At 42.6% G+C, this 22,940-nt stretch overlaps 1 protein-coding gene across 2 annotated transcripts in view; it reads right to left on the bottom strand.

The window, feature by feature from the left end:
* The window catches only part of DUSP16 (dual specificity phosphatase 16), a 75,064-nt gene that overhangs the window by 39,825 nt on the left and 12,299 nt on the right, over positions 1 to 22,940 (bottom strand). The window contains exon 1 of one of the 2 annotated variants that reach the window (XM_058655890.1): positions 7,439 to 7,579. The exons of the other annotated variant lie outside the window; for it this stretch is intronic. The gene's annotated coding sequence lies outside the window, so the exon portion shown is untranslated. Of the gene's footprint in view, positions 1 to 7,438; positions 7,580 to 22,940 lie in introns of those variants that run through there. 2 annotated transcript variants of the gene reach the window in all.

Raw genomic sequence — 22,940 nt, 5'->3', positions numbered from 1 at the left:
CATTAAGAATCAGGGCCGCTCTGATCAGTAAGCAGTCATGTTACAGGGCCATTATACTCTACAAGACACACATCAAAGCAAGTGACTCCAAGGCCAGGGCTCCGCCAACTGCAAGGCAACTGCTCCCAATTACTTCTTCTTGTGATAGGGGACTTGGAGGACTTTCCTGAAACATCGCCTCCCGTTTCCCTGTACGTGAAAGTCCCTGCCCAGTAAGGAGACCAGAGAGCAAGCCAGAGGAGGATGCGGTAGCCACAGCATCCCTGCCCACTCACTCCAGGTCCTAGACAGTGCTGATTTAAGCCACTCCACCTATCCTCACACCTCTCCTTCTGCAGTGTGAGTTAGTAAAGGCAGGATACGGCACCACCAGGTGAGAGCCAGAGTGATTCGGCCAGGATCTGGGTCAACCACAGCATCACAAGGGGTTGGAAGAGAGCCAGGGACAGGGGTCCGATGTCCTCTGTGGTCATCCCCTAGTTACCAGTCCCACTTGCTACTTTCCCTCTTTTCCCGGTGACTCAGGGCCGTCACATCATCCACCTGTAGTTTCTGTGCCCTTCTCGTGTTCTTACAGGCCACCTCCCCACAGACTCCCTCTCCCCCGCCTCTTGAGGGCCACCTTTCTCCATTATTATGACCAAAACTAGTACTCCTTTCTAAAAATAAAAGGTTATTTTGAAGGACATAAGTAGTATTTTTCCCACTTGGTACTTTGCATTTGGTTGGTTATATCAAGTGAAGAATATTAATTCAGTATCCTGCATTTACATTAGCCTTTAATGATTTAGGAACTGGCACTGAGACCTCTAAGGAGACCACAGAGACCCAAATTCTCATGAATTTTATGTATGATTATATAGAAAGTGTACAAAGGCCCAGTGCCATGGCCTAGCAGCTAAATCCTTGCCTTGAATGCGCTGGGATCCTACATGGACACCAGTTCTAATCCCGGCAGCTCCACCTCTCATCCAGCTCCCTGCTTGTGGCCTAGGAAAGCAGTCGAGCATGGCCCGACGCTTTGGGACCCTGCACCTGCATGGGAGACCTGGAAGAGGTTCCTGGTTCCCGGCTTCGGATCGGCACAGCACCGGCCGTTGCGGCTCACTTAGGGAGTGAATCATCGGACGGAAGATCTTCCTCTCTGTCTCTCCTCCTCTATATATATCTGACTTTGTAATAAAAATAAATCAATCTTAAAAAAAAAAGTGCACAAGATCTGAACGACTCTGCAGGCAACCATAACTTGTTTACAGGTGGGTAAGGCTGGCTTCCTCCAAGGTCTGGCCTGGGAATTAGCACTGACCCCTGAGACAGAGGGAACCTGCCCTGCCCACTCGCTTGCCCCACTAGCCTCAGCCAAGAGGGGGTCATGCTCTCAGTTAAACACAAACCTGATCCAGAGGAACTTCAAAGAGAAATACGAAAAGCCAAAGAGGAAAATGTGAAATAATTGTAAGTCCCTTAGCTCTTGATAACTTAATTTTTGGAAAGTGTTTCCCACACAAACTGAATTGCAAAATAAACAGGAATGGATGATATCCCACAGCACAAAATAAATACCAATGAGTCCCTCCACCAAAAAGTAAACAAGTATTTCCCACAAAACATCTGTTCCACAATGAAAGTTTGAGAGGGTGTACTTCAATTTGCTATTCCTGTGTTTTGCTTTTTTTTTTTCCTGTTTTCACACAGGTCCTTCCATCATCTTTGCATAGCAGTATACTTTGCCCTCTATAAATCCTAGGTGTGATGCCATTCAGGATAAGGTATGCCACATGCTGCAGCAAACAACTTACTGCCCAAGTCTCAACTTCACACTTAGAAAACTGCCAACGTCCTTTACGGTTTAAGTCATTAGGTTTCTAAACTAATATAACAGAAAATAGAATGGATGGCAAGCTTCTGATATTAGTTCGGTCAATAGCTGAAAATGACATTATGAATAAATACAAACAGATAACATACTAGTGGGGCATACACGAAGTCAGAGGAGAGTTCCTTGAAAGGTATGGAGTCCAAGGGGATTTTTAAGGATTTAGAAGGGACATGAACTGCCAGAGAAGAGAGGAGAACTCCAGAGGAAAACATGGACAAAGACAGAAGGCAAAAAGTTGCACAATGATTTTGCAGAATACAACACGGATTATAACAGCCAGTAACAAAAGAGGCTGGTGAAGAGAAGAGGCTTGCTAGTCTCCTGTAAGTCTGAGGGAATCTAAATCACTGTAAATTTCATGGAAATAGCAAAACATTACTGTATCAGAGTTTCATTTAGAACAGATTCAAATCTGGGAAAAAAATGATAGGAAGGAGATTTTACTAGTGATAGCCCACAGGGTTTAACTTCCTAATGACAGACTCAGCCCAGAGTGGGAACCCGAAAATCTGATGCCAAAAGGAAGAACTAAGAGACTTGTGCTGGGTTAACCCCACAGCACTACGCTTGGACCAAACAGACCCTTCCCAAGCAACTGACTTTCTACAGAAGCTGTCTATGAAGATGGCTGTCTATCACAATAACAGAAAATACCTCAACACTGTATTGTCTCTAACTCAAACTGACAAAGGAAAATATACAAGTTCTGTACAAGTTCAAAGTTTACTCATCAGCTCACTGTTTATAAACTTCAAGATTTGGCAACTAAGCTTGAGATTACAAAGTAAATTTAGAGTTAGTAATTGTAAAAATTAAAAAGAAAAATAAGACAGAAAACAGGGAGAGAGGGTGCCAGTAAGGGAGGAAGGGTAAGATGGGAAATATCATCATGCTCATAAAACAGAATGCATGGGGCCCAGCGCCGTGGCCTAGCGCTGAAGTCCTCCCCTTGAACGCACCGAGATCCTATATGGATGCTGATTCTTTTTTTTTTTTTTTTTGAAAGATTTACTTACTTTCATTACAAAGTCAGATACACAGAGGGGAGGAGAGACAGAGAGGAAGATCTTCCGTCCAATGATTCACTCCCCAGGTGAGCGCCATGGCCGGTGCTGCGCCCATTCGAAGCTGGGAACCAGGAACCTCTTCTGAGTCTCCCACGCGGGTGTAGGGTCCCAAGGCTTTGGGCCATGCTCGATTGCTTTCCCAGGCCACAAGCAGGGAGCTGGATGGGAAGTGGAGCTGGGAGATTAAATCCAACTACTTGCACACATGTGCAGGGATCCCATATGGGCGCCAGTTCTAATCCTGGCAGCCCTGCTTCCCATCCAGCTCCCTGCTTGCAGCCTAGGACAGCAGTTGAGGACGGCCCAATGCTATGGAACCCTGCACGCGTGTGGGAGACCCGGAAGAAGTTCCTAGCTCTTGACTTTGGATTGGTGCAGTTCCGCCCACTGCGGTCACATGCAGAGTGAATCACCAGACAGAAGATCTTCCTCTCTGTATATGTCTGACTTTGCAGTAACAATAAATAAATCTTAAAAAAAAACTGAATATATGAAACACAGGAAATTTGTTGTCTATATAAATAAAAATAAATAGGCACAATTAAAAGCTTAATTAAAGCAGAATATAAGGAGAGAGATTCTGAATTGGGCACTATTTTACGTAATTTACAAGTTTCTCATTATAATATATGGAAAACTTTGACACATAAAACTCAAGCATATGTATTTTCAGCCAAAATTCATATCATGCATATACTGTTTAGAGGAAGAAAGATGTAGACCACAAAGTCCTGAGGGGTGGGTCTTGGAGTCAGCTAAGAAGATAAACTGGGAGGGGGCCTGGCATGGTATCCTAGTGGCTAAAGTCCTCGCCTTGCACACATGTGCAGGGATCCCATATGGGCGCCAGTTCTAATCCTGGCAGCCCTGCTTCCCATCCAGCTCCCTGCTTGCAGCCTAGGACAGCAGTTGAGGACAGCCCAATGCTATGGAAGCCTGCACGCGTGTGGGAGACCTGGAAGAAGCTCATTCATGGCTTCAATCAGCGCTGCTCCGGCGATTGCAGCCACTTGTGGAGTGAAGCATCGGACAGAAGATCTTCCTCTCTGTCTCTCCTCCTCTGTATACCTGACTTTCCAATAAAAAATAAAGGAAATCTTAAAAGAAACATTGGGGAGATGTTTCAGCCTAGTGATTAATGTGCTCACATCCCACATCAGAGTGGTTGGATTTAATCCCCAGCTCCGGCTCCTGACTCCAGCTTCCTGTCAATGCAGATCCTCAGAGGCAGCTCAGGTGGGTGGGTCGCTGCCACCCACATGAAGAGACCCTGATGGCATTTCCAGCCCCCAGCATCAGCTGGGGGCGGGTTACAAATAGCCAGTGTGAACCGGAGTGAAGTGCAGATGCAGATGGAAAGCGTCTGCCTCGCTCCACCACCATGCACGTGTGTACACGCGCTGCCACACATAAGTTTTAAATACATTTTTAAAAAGTTACTTTGCATGAATCATAAACCAAAGTGAGGTCTCCTAATTATTTGAAAGGCAGAGTGACAACTCCCATCTGCTAGTTCACTCCCTAAATATTCACAATGGCTGAGGATGGGCTGGGTCAAGCTGAAGAGCCAGGAACTCAACCCAAGTCTCCTATATATGAGTGGCATGACCTCAACCATCTGAGCCCTCACAACTGCTTCCCAGAGTGTACGTTAACAGGAAGCTGTGGTCAGGAGCCACCCAGGCACAGGACACTGGCCTCAAACTGAAGGGCATAATAGAGCGCCCAGCGATGCAGGTAAAGCAGCCATCTGAATGGCTTCTGAATCCCTTCTGAGCTCCAGTTCATACCTTGGCTGCTCTACTTCCACTATTCAGCTCCCTGATAACGGCCTGGGAAAAGAAACAGAAGATGGCCCAAGTGCCTGAGCCCCTGCTACCAATGTGGGAGACCTGGCAGACACTCCTGGCTCCTGGCTTTAGCCTGGCCCAGCCCTGGACATTGGGACCATCTGCTGATTCAATAGCAGCTGAAAGTGATATTTCACTCTCTCTCTTTCACTTTCTAGTTCTCCTCCTTTCTCTAGTAACACTTCCAAAATAGTAATTCAGCTGATCGGAGTGATGGACGGTGGCGGGCACTGTGCTTACTAGTAGTACATGTAGGAGCCTGGACTGGGAATGCCTCAGTTTTTTTTAGGGGGATTCCCCTGAACAAAATGGAGGAATCAAAGCATTAATCAAAAAAAGATGGAAAATGGAGTAGATGAATCAACCACCTCAGCTTTATGCTTGCAGCGGAAAACTGGACAAGGGGAAACCCTAAGACGGACTATGTCAATCAGTGGACTCTGCACCAGCCTCATCATACCTGGACTGTTGCTGATGATATGTTGGAGCTTCTAATTGATCGAGGTGACGCTCTGCTGGCTCTGCCTACAAACCTGAGAGGGCCTCCCTAAGAGGCCGTTGAACTTGAACTGGACAAGTGGGATGCTGGACTCTGTATGGTGTAAACTTTTAATTAGGGAATCTCAACGGAACTTGAGCTGTGGTTATGCATCAAGGTGAAGGAATTCATGATGGGGGAAGGGTTTGGGGTGAAGGGGGGGGGAATCCCAGTACCTATGAAATTGTGTCATGTAATGCAATGTAATTAATGAATAAATGAATATTCAAGAAAAAAAAAAGAAGAAATGGCACAGTAGGTTCATCCAACAACTTCTTGGTGAAAAAAAAAAAAACCACAAAATTTTCAAATGTAATGATACTTTCTTATGTCAGTGAGGCTACTAGGTCAATGTTCCTTCTTCAATGGTAACTGTTCATTAAAAAAAAGACCCCATATTCAAAATTAAAATTGTAAGCACAAAGGCACAGCAGGTAAAGGCACTGCCCGTGAAACCAGTATCCCATATGGGCACCAGTTTGTGTCCCTGCTGTTCCACTTCACGTACAACTCCCTGCTAATGACCTGGAACAGCAGCACAGGACAGTCCACTTACTTGGGACCCTGCCACCCAAGTGGGAGATCAAGTTGGAGTTCCTGGTTCCTAGTTTGGGCCTGGTCACTGCAGACATCTAAAGGGGTGAACCACAGATGGAAGAATTCTTTCTCTTTGTGTGTGTGAGTGATTTATACATTCCCTCTGTAACTTTCAAATAAATCTTAATTTTTAAAAAATAAAATTGTAAGCATCATTACACATAGAATGTTTGTCACAAGTGAAATTTAATATAAAGCAGACCAAACACTTGTCTGTTAAGAAAACTCAATGCCTTAAATACCAAAAAATCTATTTTCATCATTTCACCTAACTCATAATCCATGGCATAGATCCTAGGAACACTCACAAAGCTACACTGTTTAATGCCAAACTGCACAGATTCTCAAACATGTTCAACAGAAACAGATGACCATTTGCTACCAGCACATTTAAGTATCATGTTGCACTAAGAGTCAGATACTGAGAGAGCTCCTTTAAGTATGGTATGATACACATCCAGGTTTTTCTTTTTTCTCCTCTTATAAACAGTGTTCGTCCCTGTAATTATGGAGTTGTGTACCTTGGCTAAATTTCTTTCTGGAGTAAAACTCCAGAAAGAAGAAATAAGTGGATTAATGGACGAAACATGTTATTTACCAAGCACCAACTATGTTCAACTTTGTGCAGCATAATTCCTAGTGTGGTGTGATTATTTGAATTATTTAGGGATTGGACAGACACCACCTCTAGAGATAGATTCTTGGGTCTAAGATAGAAATAAAGTTGCATATTGAAAAATGTTCCAGGAAACTCACAGACTCAGACAAGATTAAAAAGTATCATCCTAAAGACACTGATTCTATTTTCAAGGGTCACATTTAATCAATTGTCAAGACCTGCTCACTTGCAATGTCTCTCACCTGTAAACTGTAAGCAAAAGCTGCAGTTGAACTGAAACTAATGGCAAGAGAAGGAATGGGTAGCCAGCCAGAGACAATCAGTATCTCCTGGAGGATGACTTCCATTTGGTCTAGTGCGTGCCTTCTGGTAGGTTAATAATGGCCCTTTTACAAAACGTTCAATATTTGATAAAGTTACACAATTCATTAGCGGAGCTTCTAGAGAACAGTATACCTTCCACAACTGGAGAGGGTTCAGCAGACAGCTTGCAAATTTCAATACATAAAATACTTAGAAAACAGATTCAAAAGATTTCACAAGATGAGAAATAATGCAGTTTTTTTAAACACTTGATGTACGTGGCTCTGAAAAGAAATGACCTCACCACAATACCAATCTGCCAAGATGTTACAGGTGAAATGCCAGGTAAAAAATAGAGTGCCAGGAGGTGGTGAGGCATGGCCCCAGCACAACAATGATGAAGAATGAAGAACCCTGGAAGTAAAAACTTATTTACAGTAAGATAATCAAAGTACAGAAAAGAACTATATTCTGTAAAGTGCAGTATTCACTAAAAACGGAATAGCACAGTACAAGATTAAAGGCAGACAACTTTGGCTAAGACTCAGACAGCATTTCTGAACCCTGACTGCAGATGAAAATTACCTGGAGAGCTGCTAAGCATCTCAGGAGAACTCGGAGCAGGAAACCAGAGTCGGAGAGGAGAAACCGGCAGCACTGTTTTCCCCCCGACAGGTGGAGGTGGATCGTTTGCCCTCCTCCAAGCAAGGCTCACATGCGACAGGCCACTCGCAAGACGAAGTCTAAGAGAAAGCAATGACACATATTCTGATTCATTTGACATACTTAAGTGTATATTCTACAATACATGCTTCAAATCTGGAGATGTGCATACCTGGGTTTTTTGTGTGTGTTTTATTTTTGTTTGTTTTTGAGAACCTCAAAGAGTATATCCACTGGTTCTCAACAGTGCTAACAGGACTCACCCAAGTTAAAGCTAGGAACTAGAAGTGCCATCAAGATCTCCCACACGGGTGGCACAATGCAATAACTACCTCACAGGGTCTGCACTAACAGGAAATGAGTCAGGCAACAGCCAGGTATCAAATCCCGGTACTCCAATATGAGACACAGGTGCCTCCTGTGGTGTCTCAATTGTGCCAGATTCAATGTCTGCCCTCAAGTATATGTTTAGGTAACAGATCAAGTTCACCAGTATCACAGTCTATACAGCATCAATGATAACAAACAAGGAACCAGCATTGTGGCACAGCACGTTAAGCCATTGCCTACGGCAACAGCACAGCTCAGTCCTGACTGTTCCATTTTCAATCCAGTTCACTAACGTGCCTACGAAAGCACTGGAAGATGGTCCAATGACTGAGTTTCTGACACCCACGTGGGAGACAGGGATGGAGTTCAGAGCCCATGAATTCACTGTGGCCATGTGGAGAATGACCCAGATCTCTGCCACTGTTTCTACTGCTGTGTCACTCTGCCTGTCACATAAAGCAAATCCTAAAAAACAAATGAGCACAATTCTCATACGATACCCACAAGATACCACAATGCGCAGGGGAAGAAAAAAAAAAAAGATACCACAATGACATCAAATCCCACTAGGAGCTAATAAAACAGTTTATGGTTTAAACAGCATGGTTTCAAATCTTTCTTTACCATTTTTTTAGACATAAATGTATAAAGAGTGGAATGAGACACCAAAGAGCTCAGGGTTCATCTGTGTATAAATAACTACTTCCACCTAGGAATCTCCCAACACAAGAGCATATAATCCTTAGAATTCCTCCCTTTGATCGAATCCTGTAAAACTATGTTTAGGTAAAATGATGATGGAACCAAGATTTGGGGCTCCAGCCAAAGTCTATATTACATTAAATAAAGCACACACACACCTGTCTTAGCATTTGGAGAACAGTTCTCTAAAAAAATAAAATACTTAACCAGAGTCAGGAATTTTTATCCATAGTGTAGCTATGGATAAAACAGAGGAAGCACTAGATTGAAAAATGCTCATTCAGCTATCACCTATACAGCAGATCTAACCTGTGATTCTTTCACTGAAACAACAGTTTTGGGGAAGCTATACAGCGCAAGGCCTTTTGCTCAGGTACCTCTGGAGAACACAACCTGAGACAAAATAAGGTAAGTAAAATCTGCACCCAGGAATCTGCAAGCTTCCAGAATGGTGCACCAAGGCCAGGAGGGGGAGAACACAGCCAAGATAGACATGTAAAACAGTTTATTAAATAAAACACATACAACCAAGCAAAAACAGCTACCAAAGTAGTTGCACCAGTTTATAATCCATCAGCGCTGCATGAGAATTCTGTTTGTTCTACTTCCTGGCTGATACTTGGTACTTACACTTGTTTTCTGTTTTGGCTTAACTGGTCATTTTTTAATGGTAATTCACTAGATTTTAGGCAACATTTTTAAGACTAATGTGGTCAACATATTTAAAAGATCTATTTTTTTTGAATCCTTCACAAATAGATTTACAACTGACCTATAATTTACTTTTGTATACAATGTAAGATAAAGGTCAAAATTTTTTGTTTTGTTTTTATGGATACGCAATTGACCCAGAAGCACGGACAATCCTGTCTGAGCTGCCATGACATTATAATCATAAACCAGGTATTTTCACACTCATATCAGTGTCTCAAGAGTCTATTCCATTCACATATTTATTTTATAGTGGAAACCAAATGCAGTGAATTGTTTTTCTTGTGATTTGCATTGCCATATAAATTTTAGAATCAAATTCTAGAACGTAAAGGACTTGGTATCTTTCATTAGATGCACTCCAAGGCAGGTGGGCATTTGGGCGCAGCAGCGGAATCCGACATCAAGGGCTGCACTTCAGTTCTGAATCCAGCTTCCCACCAGCACACAGAGTGAGCTGGCGCCAACGGCGTGTGGGGTTGGGCCCCTCCACCACATGCCATGGACTGAGCTCAGGCTCCTGACTTGGACCACTCCCAGATGCTGGAGGCATTTGGGGAGAGACGAAAAATGTCATTCAAGCTCTCTTCTTATTTTCTGCCTCTCAAATAAGATAAAAATGAATAAAAGTTTTAAAGAACTTATCCTGGGCCCGGCAGCGTGGCCTAGCGGCTAAAGTCCTCGCCTTGAAAGCCCCGGGATCCCATATGGGCGCTGGTTCTAATCCTGGCAGCTCCACTTCCCATCCAACTCTCTGCTTGTGGCCTGGGAAAGCAGTCGAGGATGGCCCAAAGCTTTGGGACCCTGCACCCTCGTGGGAGACCCGGAAGAGGTTCCTGGTTCCCGGCTTTGGATCGGCGCGTACCGGCCCGTTGCGGCTCACTTGGGGAGTAAAACATCGGATGGAGGATCTTCCTCTCTGTCTCTCCTCCTCTCTGTATATCCGGCTTTCCAATAATAATAAAATCTTTAAAAAAAAAAAAAAAAAAAAGAACTTATCCTTAGGTTTTGATATTTTTGATGCTGTTATGAAGACCATTTTTCTAAAAATTTCTTTTTCTGATTATTAATATTATACAAAAATACACATTTTTTATACTGACCTGGTATCCAATACCAGTTGCTGAATTTACTTTTATTATTTTTAATTCATACAAAGTAAAATTCTTACCTTTGCTGTAAAGTTCTGTAGGTTTTGGTCAAATGGATAGCATACTGTAACCAACACGACAATCAAAATACAAATATTTCAATCAGCCCAATAAAATACCCTCATTAGCCCGGCTCGGTGGCCTAGTAGCTAAAGTTCTCATTTTGAACGCTCCGGAATCCCATATGGGTGCCGGTTCTAAACCCGGCAAACTCCACTTCCCATCCAGCTCCCTGCTTGTGGCCTGGGAAAGCAGTCGAGGACGACCCAAAGCTTTGGGACCCTGCATCCGCGTGGGAGACCCGGAAGAAGCTCCTGGCTTCGGATTGGCTTAGCTCCAGCCCTTGCGGTCGCTTGGGGAGTGAATCATTGGATGGAAGATCTTCCTCTCTGTCTCTCCTCCTCTCTGTATGTCTGATTTTCCAATGAAAGTAAATTAAAAAAAAAAAGTCCCCTCATGCTACTCCTTGTAATCAACAGCTTCTCCCTAGGTACAAACCCCAGCAGTCACAGATCTGTCCCCCAGTCCTACAGTTTTGCCTTTCTAGAGGATGACTTCAATGGAATCATACAGTATATGACCTATTGAGTGGTTTCTTTCATTCAACATAATGACTTTATGATTCATCCAGATTGCTGCAGCAACCAACAATTTGTTCCTTTTTATTGTCATATTACACCATAGGGATACACCAGTCTTATATTCATTCACCAGTTGAAGAACATTTATAAGGGTAGATTTAGCTTTATAAGAAATTGGCATACTGTTACCCAAATAGGCCCTATCATTTTCCACTCCCACCAGCAACATACGGGTGTTCTATTCTAATTCTAATATGAATTATCAAGGTTTTTTTCTTTTGCCATTTTAAAGATGTTACTGTTATCTAACTGTGATCTCAACTTGCATTTCCCTCATAACTAAGGAGCAGTTTCCTGTATTCTCTGACCTCAGTATATCAATTGTAATGAAGTTTCTTTTTTTTTTTTTAAAGTTTTATTTTATTGGAAAGGCAGATGTACAGAGAGGAGGAGAGAGAGGAAGATCTTCAGTCCGATGATTCACTCCCCAAGTGATGCAATGGCTGGTGCTGTGCCAATCAGAAGCCAGGAGCCAGGAACTTCTTCCCGGGTCTCCCACCCAGATACAGGGTCCCAAAGCTTTGGGCCATCCTCGACTGCTTTCCCAGGCCACAAGCAGGGAGCTGGATGGGAAGTGGAGTTTGCCGGGATTAGAACCAGTGCCCATATGGGATTCCGGAGCGTTCAAGGTGAGGACCTTAACCCACTACACTATCACGCTGGGCCCTGTAATGAAGCTTCTTAATATCTTTGGCTCTTAATTCTTCCTATACACATATTGTTGAGTTTTATGAGTACTTTATATATTTTGGATTCAAGTGCTTTGCTACATATGTAACTTAGAAATATTTTCTCCCAGCCTGCAACTTATCTTTCCTCTCTCATAACTTGATCTTAGAGCAAAAATTCTTAATTTTTATAAGCCCAATGTAGTGAGTTTCTCTTTGTTTTTTTCTTTTAGATACTTTTTTTTTTTTTGGAAAGTCAGATGCACAGAAAGAAGAGACAAAGATCTCCATCTGCTGGTTCACTCCCCAAGTGGCCGCAATGGTCAGAACTGAGCCAATCTGAAGCCTGGAACCTTCTCCAGGTCTCCACGTGGGTGCAGGGACCCAAGGCTTTGGGCTGTCCTCAACTGTTTACCCAGGCCACAAGCAGGGAGCCAGAAGGGAAGTGGAGCTGCCAGGACAGGAACAGCCCATATGGGACTGCGGTGCGTGCAAGGAAAGGACTACAGCCACCAGACCACCATGCTGAGCTCAAGTTTTTCTCTTCTGAACCATGCTCTTGGTGGACATATTTTAAAATTCTATGCCTAATGCAAGTCACAAAGAGTTTCAACTCTTTTTTTTTTCTAAAAAGTTACGATTTTATGTATTATATTTAGGTCAGTGATCCTTTCTTAAAATGTAAGAGGTAAATAGAGACAGAGAGCTCTCATCAGCTCACTTCCTAAATACTGGCAATGGTTAAGGTTTGGCCCCGCTAGGGCAAGGGGCCAGGAACTCAACCTAGGTCTCCCACGTGGGTGGTAGGAACCCAATTAGTCTAGCTATCTCAAGATCGGTAATAGCAAGAAGCTGGAGTCAGGAGCTGGAAACAACCAAAGGTTTTTTGATATAGGGTGGGTTTTAACTGGTGTATTTACTAGACAAAATGCCTGTCCCACAATAATCCATTCTCAGTTAATTTTTGTGTAATATATAAAAGTTGAGACTCTTTTTTACATATGGATATCTAACAGTCTCAAAAGACCATTCTCCAAATGTCCAAAAGACTATTCTCCAATGAACTGTTTTTGCACCTTTGATAAAAATCAATCAAGATCTCATATCCATTAGGATGGATTAGGATGGCCACTAGTATAACCAAAAACAAAGTAACAAGCATTGGGGAAGATATGGAATAATCAGAATTCATGTGCACTGCTGGTTAAACTATAAAATGATGAAACTGCTGTAGTAAACAGTACGGAAGCCTCAAAAAGTTAAAACACACACAGAAACCTTTTGGGTATATATCCAAAAGAAATTTCAGCAGGATCTCACAGACATATTTGTACACCTATCTTCATGATGGTAGTATCCACAACTCAGAAAATGAAACATTAGAAAGAAAATTCTGACACAGGCTATAACATGAATGAACCATGGAATCATTACACTAAGTGAAATAAGCCATAACAAAAGGACATATATCACAGGATTCCTCTTGGATGAGGTAACTGGAGCAGTCAAACATGCAGGGACAAAGATAGGATGGCGTTGCTCAGCAAACCTAGAGTGAGTGAGGGAGCTGCTTGGTGAGAAAGATAAAGTTCTGAACTGGATACACAAAAATATGAATGTGTTTAACACTACTGAACTACACCACGCATGCAAACATGTGCATTTCACAATTATTTAAAAATCCAGTTGAGCATATTTTTGTGGACCTAAACGTGGGCTCTATCCTGTTCTACGACTCTAATACCACAAATTCTAAAATGTGTGACTCCTTACCAACCTTGCTGTTCATTTTTATCCTAGAATTATTGCTATTACTTTTTGCCTTTTCATATAAATTACAGTACAGCTTGTTGATATCTACAAAAATCCTAATGGGATTTTGATTGGTGTTGTATTAAATATATAGACCAATTTTGAAATAACACACACTGAGGCAATATTAAGTCTCCCATTTCATGAATATTATATGGACACATATTAATTATATTTATTTGGTAGGTCTTATCGGTGTGTTGTAATTCTCTTCTTATTCTGATCTATTTTGTTATTCAGATTTACTCCCAAGCATTTTTTAATATAGCAATTTTTTTATATTTTGAAACTATAATTGCTCATTGCTAATATACAAGAATACAACTGATTTTTTGCAATATTAACCTTATATCCTGTAATTTTTTAACTCTCTAGTTTTTGTAATTTGCTCAAAACATTCCTCAGAAAGTTCTATGTAGACAATCATGTCACTTGTGAAGAGGAACTGTTGTATTTCTTCACAGTCCAAGTGTTCACTGGCTCTTCCTTGCCTTACGACACTGGCCAGAACCAGCAAGCAGGACTGGTGACTGGGCATCCCTGCCTTGTTCTCAAACCTGGGAGCAAACGACCTGGTCTTTCACCACCGATCTTACTTTTAATTCCAATACTTTTCTGAGATTTTGTTTGCTTGCCTGTTTGTTCTGGTCACACAATCCTATCAGACCTTTTTCCTCTCCTACCCACGCCTTTCACCTGTTGTCCATCCGCTCCCTGCACTGGCCAGACTCTAACACAAGGTCAGGCAGCAGTGGGAGGCATTCTTCTCCTGCTCCCAGTTTCAGAAAAACAGTTTTCAGTATCTCATTTTGTGGTTTTTTTTTTTTTTTCTGATACACTATTGTTACAGATATCTTTGTTACATGTAGGAAATCCCTTTCTATTTTGGTTGCTATGAGGTTTTATCATTAACAGGAATTAGATTTCAACAAATGCTTATGTCTGCATCTACTGAAATAGTGTTGGGATTGCTCTCTATTTTACAGTTGATGTGAATTATACTAGTTTAACACTAACAAAACATTTTCATGCATCTTTTCCACTTACTTAAAAGTCTTTGCTTATTATCGGGCCCGGCAGCGTGGCTTAGCAGCTCAAGTCCTCGCCCTGAACGCACTGGGATCCCATATGGGTGCCGGTTCTAATTCCGGCAGCTCCACTTCCATCCAGCTCCCTGCTTGTGGCCTGGGAAAGCAGTCGAGGATGGCCCAATGCTTTGGGACCCTGCACCCACACGGGAGACCTAGAGGAGGTTCCTGGCTCCTGGCTCTGGAATGGCACAGCACCAGCCATTGCGGCTCACTTGGGGAGTGAATCACCGGATGGAAGATCTTCCTCTCTCTCTCTTCTCCTCTCTGTATATCTGACTTTGTAATAAAAATAAATAAGTCTTTTTAAAAAAAGTCTTTGCTTATTATCACCCAAATCATGATCAAATCTTAAGTTTCTCTAACAGTGGGTTAAGAGGATACATGGAAAATGAAATCTAATGATTTTTTAAAATTATTTTCCCCAAACCATATGACAGCTTGAGTTCTATCTCCAAGCAAACGTCTCCCCACTAAACACAATTAGAGAAATGATAATCAAATCATACAATAAACTCTAATGTTTAACATGTGGATTCTGAAGCAATCAAAAGAAGATATAAAGCTTGTATTATAAAGTAACATCACATATTTTAGAAAACAGAAGTGAAATTATCACGTAATTCATGCATGTCCATGTCCCATGTACTGTAAATGCATAATGAAAACCTGAGAGTTCTTTGTTATATATATATATATATATGACTGCTGTCGTTTGAAGAAGAAAAATTACACTGTTTTAGTATGAATCCTGTTCTACTACCACCTGCATGACAGTTCCAACTTATCCCTTTACCTGTGTTCCTCTGGTTGGATTTTTTTTTTTCTTCATAACTACATGACCAACTTACGATCAGTGAGTTGGATGTTGATGGAGGGCACCCACGTTTTCCAATGACATTGTCACTTGGACCCACCCTGGCTGGTGTGAGTGCTCCAGGATGAGAGAACACTAATGACTGCCACAGTGCCTCCAACTACATTTCAATCCTTGGCCTGACTACAACATATGCCAAGAATGAGCTAGAAGACTCCGTGCATTTTGGCTCCTTCCCACAGTATAGTTCTCATAGGTAGCCTCAGGCCCCGGCAGTGCCTTCCCTATGCACACCCACCTGTATTTAGTATTTTGCACAGAAGAGAATGATGGTGTTACGTCAGGATTGGGTAACAAGCCAGAAAGCAACATAAATGACAGATGGTCAAGCACAAAGACAACGCTGGACTAGAGATGTTCATTTTTATGGCAAGCACTAACATGTGTTAGTCTGATATGATTGTGTGGCAGCGCTGGGCCCTAACATGAGAGTATTTGAAGTTACAGAGCAGCATAAGGCAATAATATATAATTCCACGAAATTAAAGTCCTTAAAGACTGATTATCTGAGGCCTGGTTCAGTAGCCTAGCAGCTAAATTCCTCACCTAGCATGTGCCAGGATCCCATATGGGCGCTGGTTCTCATCCCGGCAGCCGTGCTTCCCTTTCAGCTCCTTGCTTATGGCCTGGGAAAATAGTCAGGGATGGCCCAAAGCCTTGGGAGGGACCCTGCACCCACGTGGAAGAGGCTCCTGGCTTTGGATCGGTTCAGCTCTGGCCATTGCGGCCACTTGGGGAGTGAATCAGCAGACAGAAGATCTTCCTTTCTGTCTCTCCTTTTAATTTCAACCACAAAACTAATTCTTGCTTTAATTTGTACAGATTTTTATTCATTTATTAAAAAGGCATAGAGTGAACTGGTTTACTCCTCAACTGATTATAACTTCCCAGGGCAGGCCAAGCCACAGCAGCCAGGAACTTGACCCAGGTCTCTCATATAGAAAGCAGTGCCCCAACTACCTGCACCGTTCCCTGTGGCCTCAATAGTAGGAAGATGAAGTTAGGAGCAGAGCTGGGTCTCAAACCCAGGTACTCCAACAAGGTATGTGGGAGTTCTTATGACAGTTGAACTTTGTCATAAGCCCACTTCCATTTCCACCTCTTACTTATCACTATCTTCTATGGGAGAGCCATGGACAAGCAGATGGACAATACGTCTTTAAACTTGCCATTTGATACTTAAAAAAAAAAAAATCGGGCTCGGCAGCGTGGCCTAGTGGCTAAGGTCCTCGCCTTGATCCCATATGGCCGCTGGTTCTAATCCTGGCAGCTCCACTTCCTCTCTATCTCTCCTCCTCTCAGTATATCTGACTTTGTAATAAAAATAAAATAAATCTTTAAAAAAAAAAAATCAAGCTTGGGGAAGGCATTTCGCCTACTAGTTGAAATGATCACACTCCTCATCACAGAACCCAGCCTCTGGTCCCAGCTCTCACTTCTAATGCCAACTTCCCAAAAATGCAAACCCTGGAAGCAGCAGCAATGACCACGGCAGCTGGGTTCCTGTCACCACCCGAGGTACCTGGAATGAGCTCCTGGCCCTGGCTTCTGGCTCCCACCTAGACCAAGGCCAGACACGGCAAGCACCCGGAGACTGAGCCAGCGGATGTGAGCCCTGTCTATCTCAAATAAATCATTTAAAACACAAACCCCACACAAATGAATTTGGATTGGTTGCTGTATGTATTTAAAACAACAATCACATCACCATGTGAACCTCTTAACTTCTATTTCCTATATATATCATGCAATGAGATATATCTCATGATATGATATATATACACTTCATGTTTTCATTTTTTTCTTTGTAGTTTTTAATTTATTTTTTATATACACTTCATGTTATAGGCATGATATCTAAGAAACAGAGGCTAATACATCCCATATATACATGAGATACATAAAGCACAAGCTCTGCCACTCCACGCACCTGCTGTAAGACATATAGCACCAGTTAGAAAACTCAACACTAAACACTAGGTGATTTGACATGAGACTCCAACACCATAACGGAACAGTGACTTCACATCTAGATTCTCTAGAGTCAACAAAGACTTGGGGAAGAGCAACTGACCAGCCATTAGCTGGCCACAGGGATGCTTTGGTGGCAGAGTAAGTGAGTACTGAGGTGCCAAGAAAAGTTTAGGTGCTCGAGGTCGGGTGGCAAAAGGCCACACTTTCAAAACTCAGAAGTTTTATACCTAGAAGAAATCGCCAAAATCTAGTTCATCCTCCCAGTTGACAGATGAGCAGGAAGAGGGGGTGATGAGGAGGAAAACAAACCTGAGCCCTTTCTCCAAATCTCCCAAGGACAAAGCGCTCCACTAACGCAGGCTATGGTGACAACAGCTAATGATGGCAGAGGCTACTCTGAACCTTCCACAGCTATTCATCCCATTTGTTTTATATATCCCTGAAGTACCCCATATCAGACCTTTGAATAGTTTTAGGTTGCTGTTTCATAATTTTAAAATAAGGCATCCCTGGGGCTGGCAGGTAAGGTACAGGCAGTAAAGCCATTGCCTCAGTGTTGACATCCCACACAGGCATGGGTTTAAGCTCCATACACTCTACTTTCAATACAGCTTCCTGCTACTATGTCTGGGAAGGCAGTGGAATATGCCCAAATGCTTGGGCCCGAACACCCACGTGATAGACTCAGACGTTCCAGACTCCGGCTCTGAACTAGCCCACCTATGGCCACTGCAGCCACTTGGGGTGGGGGAGTGAACCAGCAGATGAAACATCTCTATCCCACTGCCTCTCTTTGACTCTTCTTTTCAAATAAACAAATCTTTTTTGAAAGATTCATTTTTTTCTTGGAAAGTCAGATTTACAGAGAGGAGAGACAGAAAGGAAGATCCTCTATACGTTAACTTACTCCCCAAGTGCCTGTAACGGCCAGAGCTAAGCTGATCCAAAGTCAGAGCCAGGAGCTTCTTCCAGGTCTCCCATGCAGGTGCAGGGCCCCAAGGTCCTGGGCCATCCTCAACTGCTTTCCCAGGCCACAGGCAGGGAGCTGGAAGGGAAGTGGAGCAGCTGGGATACCAACTAGAACTCATATGGGATCACAGCACATGCAAGGCAAGGACCTTAGCCACTAGGCTACCGCAGCAGGCCAAGAAATAAATATTTAAAAAATCAAATAAGGCATCCTACAATCCCAACAATAAAAACCCGGTAAGCCAATCTAAAAACAGGCAAGGACTTGAATGTTTCTCCAACACGATATACAAACAGCCATAACTCTATGGAGACATGATTATCACCAAGCACTGGAGAAGCGCACATCAAAGCCACAAAGACTTCCTCACATCCACCAGGACGGCCACCGTAGAAAAACAAACAGAAAATACACACATTATCAAGGAAGCAGGGAACCCGGAACTTTGAGCAATTTGGTGAGAATGCAAAGTGGTACAACTGCTACAAAAAAACAGTACTGAGGTTCCTAAGAAAACTAAAAGTAGAACTACTGTAAGATCCAACAATCCAACTTCTGAGATGGGTCCAAAAAAAAAAAAAAAAACTGAAAGCAGAGTCTCAAAGAAACATTGTAGATACATTTCTATATCAGCAGTATTCACAACAGCCAAGAGGTGGAAACAACCCAAATGCCGATCCACGCATGAATGAATTTTTAAAATGCGGTATTTACATACAACAGAATAGTAGTCAACTTCAGAAAGAAAGGAAATCCTGTCACATGTTACAACACAGATGAATCCTGAAGACATGATGCTAAGTAAAATAAGGCAATCAAAGCTGACAGCTGCAAGGCCAGCAGAGTAGCCTAGCGGCTAAAGTCCTCGCCTCACATGCACTGCAATCCCATTTGGGCACCAGTTCTAACCCCGGCAACCCCGCTTCCTTTCCAGCTCCCTGCTTGTGGCCTGGGAAAGCAGTCGAGGACGGCCCAAAGTCTTGGGACCCTGCATCTGTGTGGGAGACTCAAAAAGAGGCTCCTGGCTCCTAGCTTTGGATCAGCTCAGCTCCAACTGTTGCGGCCACTTGGGGAGTGAATCAAAGGACAGCAGATCCTCCTTTCTGTCTCTCCTTCTCTCTGTATATCTGACTTTCCAATAAAATTTTTTTTAAAAAAACTGACAGATAGGGGCCCAGCAACGTGGCCTAGCAGCTAAAATCCTCGCCTTGAATGCGCTGGGATCCCATATGGTCACCGGTTCTGATCCTGGTGGCCCTGCTTCCCATCCAGCTCCCTGCCTGTGGCCTGGGAAGGCAGTCGAGAACGGCCCAATACCTGGGGTCCCCGCACCCACATGGGAGACCCAGAAGAAGCTCCTGGCCCCTGGCTTCAGATTGGCTCAGCTCTGGCCATCGTAGCCATTTGGGCAGTGAATCATCGGACAGATCTTCCTCTCTGTCTCTTCTTCTCTATATATCTGACTTTACAACAGAAGTAAATACATCTTAAAAGAAAAGACAGATAGTGCTTAACTTTACCATGTGCATGAAATAACTGGAATATCCAAATTCACAGGAATAGCACGTAGAATGATGGTCACATGAAGACAGAGGCGAAAACAGAACTGTTTAATGGTTATAAGGTTTCAGTTCTGCAAAATTAAAGAGTTCTAGATATCTATTCCACAACAATATAAATACAGTTAACAATCCTGAACTGGACATTCAGAAATGGTTAGTGGGCAGCTACAGAATATTGGGTAAAGCTTCTGCCTGCAATGCTGGTATGCTCATGGCCACTGGAATCCAGCCCCTGCTGATTAACTAGGAAAAGCAGTGCAAGAGGGCCCAACTGTTTGGGCTCCTGCCATCCACACAGAGACCTGGAAAAACTGCAGGCTCCTGGTTTCAGCCCGGCTCTGCCCTGGATGTTGCAGCTTTCTGGGGAAATAAACAAGGTGATGAAAGAGCTCTACATCTCTCTCTTTTTCTCCCTCCCTCCCTTGCTCCAACTCTTTCAAATAAGCAAATAAATTTAATTAAACATTAGCTACGATGGTGAAAGTTACCTATGTGAGTTTTTTAAAAAATACAATTTTCAAAATGAAAGGAACGACATCAGATCTCTCTTGCTGTGTCCCTTCCAACCTTTCACTCTATAAAGATACAAAGAACTGCTACAAGACAACATCTTCCTTCTCCCAACTACCCTGTTAAAGCAGCCAAACAGCATAGCGTGGGTGCAGCAAGTAAGGCAGGTCAGCAACTGTGGGGAAAATGGTCACGAAGGGCCGTCCACTGGACTCTGCCCCTCTTCTAATTATGCTTTTGTCCTTTAGCCTAGGAAAATGACATGCTAAGGCCCGGTGCAGTAGCCTAGTGCCTAAAGTCCTCACCTTGAACGCTCTGAGATCCCATATGGGTGCCAGTTCTTGTCCCAGCTGCTCCACTTCCCTTCCAATTCTTGCCTGTAGCCTGGGAAAGCAGTCAACGACCGCCCAAAGCCCTGGGACCCTGAATGCACGTTCAAGATCTGGAAGATGTTCCTGGTTTTGGATCTACTCAGCTCTAACCACTGCAGTCACCTGCGGAGTGAACCAGCGAATGGAGAATCTTTCTCTGTCTCTCCTTCTCTCTGTGTATCTGCCTTCCCAATAAAATAAATAAATCTTTAAAAAAAAGAAAGAAAATGACATACTAGTGTGGTAGACCTCCAGTTGAAGAACTTCACAGTTTTCAAAAAACAAGGCAGTTTTGTTTTGTTTTATCTTTTGCTTAAAACGAGTAGCTAATCAAGAGATGCTGACAAGTGTGACTTCCTTAGTGACCGAGGCCAGACCAGTCTTCCTCATGTCTCTTCCAGCACCTCACTGACGGAACTCTCTAGGTAAATCCCTGCTTCTGCTAGACAGGGCAGCATTAGCAAAAGAATATTTTCTTTCAGAAAATGTTTATCAGAAGCCAAAGTACTTATTTTAATGAATAAATTAAAGCCATATCTAAAATTAAAGGCTTCACTGTTTTCATAGAGGCTTTTGTTAAAAATTCTATTAATTTAATTTTCCTGGCAAATGGATGCCATACTGCCAATACTTGGTAAACAGAATCCCCCCAAATTACACTTTTAACTCTTCAAATTAACATCATACATTCTGTAATGATATAGCCACTGGCCTCATCTAAGATGACATTCATCTGCCACAGTCATCACTTAGGTCTTTCAGTTGGGACCGTTGGTAGACAAAAGAAGGGGTTTTCCACTGTACATGGCTTTTATCATTTGTTATAAAACTGAGAGGCTATAAAAATCAAGCTTCCTAGCTCGGCGGTGGCCGCTGCCGTGGGGCGGAGGGGGTTGGGAAATAAAAAAAATAAAAAAAATAAAAAAAAAAAAAAAAATCAAGCTTCCTGGGTATTTATTCCCATTAACAAGGCTCTTAATCATTCACAAGATGAAAAATAAAAAGAATTGTTCTAATTACATACTTAAAAAGAGTTTCAGTAGATGGAGAAATTTTCTGATATTCACATATTCTGGAGTAATAAATCAGACACTGCCAAAAAAGTAATTTCAAATAGTTCTTAAATACATACATACATACACACACACACGAATGCATTTTGTTTTTTAAAAAAAGCCCAAATTACAGATACCTTTGACCACCTTAAATATTACAGTTAATAACATTTATCTTCAACACCCTCAACATAGATAAGCCACAAAAAATTGCAATGGAACACTTTTGGTATAAGAGTAACACCTTTAAAAAAAAAGATTTATTTTTATTGAAAGGCAGATATAAAGAGAGGAGGAGAAACAGAGAGGAAGATCTTCTGTTCGATGGTTCACTCCCCAAGTGACCACAATGGCTGGAGCTGAGCCAATCTGAAGCCAGGAGCCAGGAGCTCTTCCGTGTCTCCCACACAGGTGCAGCGTCCCAAGGCTTTGGGTTGTCCTCAACTGCTTTCCCAGGCCACAAGCAGGGAGCTGGATGGGAAGCACGGCTACCGGGATCAGAACCGGTGACCATATGGGATCCTGGCGCATGCAAGGCGAGGACTTTAACCACTACGCTATCATGCCGGGCCCCAAGAGTAACATCTTTTAGGCTTATTTTATAGACTCACTTATAAGCAGTATAATGGTTACATCATTTGTTAGAGATGGCAATAGGATTTGCAAGTCAACACACATTCAAATTCATACAACCTTGACAGGATTCCATATGAGGAAGTAGATCATAATAACCCTCTTTGAAACAGAAGTAAAAGGTATGCAAAATATGAAAAGTTCTGCCTCAATGCAAGATATCACATCCCTTTAGTTGTTCTTTAATTTCATCTGAGGCAGCATTAATGCTACTAACAAATAAAAAGAAATGCCTAAAAGCAAAGTGGGATTTATACAATTATCCTTAAAATAGTCCTCTGCTGGGACAGCAGGGCATTTCTTCACAGCACTGTACTGAGGGTATTTTCATTAGACTAAATACATGTGTGTCTATTAAAATAAAATTAT

This window comes from Ochotona princeps, chromosome 27 (genome assembly GCF_030435755.1).
Source record: "Ochotona princeps isolate mOchPri1 chromosome 27, mOchPri1.hap1, whole genome shotgun sequence".
In the NCBI taxonomy this organism is placed as follows: Eukaryota; Metazoa; Chordata; class Mammalia; order Lagomorpha; family Ochotonidae; genus Ochotona; species Ochotona princeps.
The sequence above is the reverse complement of the archived record's forward strand: the minus strand, read 5'-3'. Positions and strand labels throughout refer to the sequence as shown.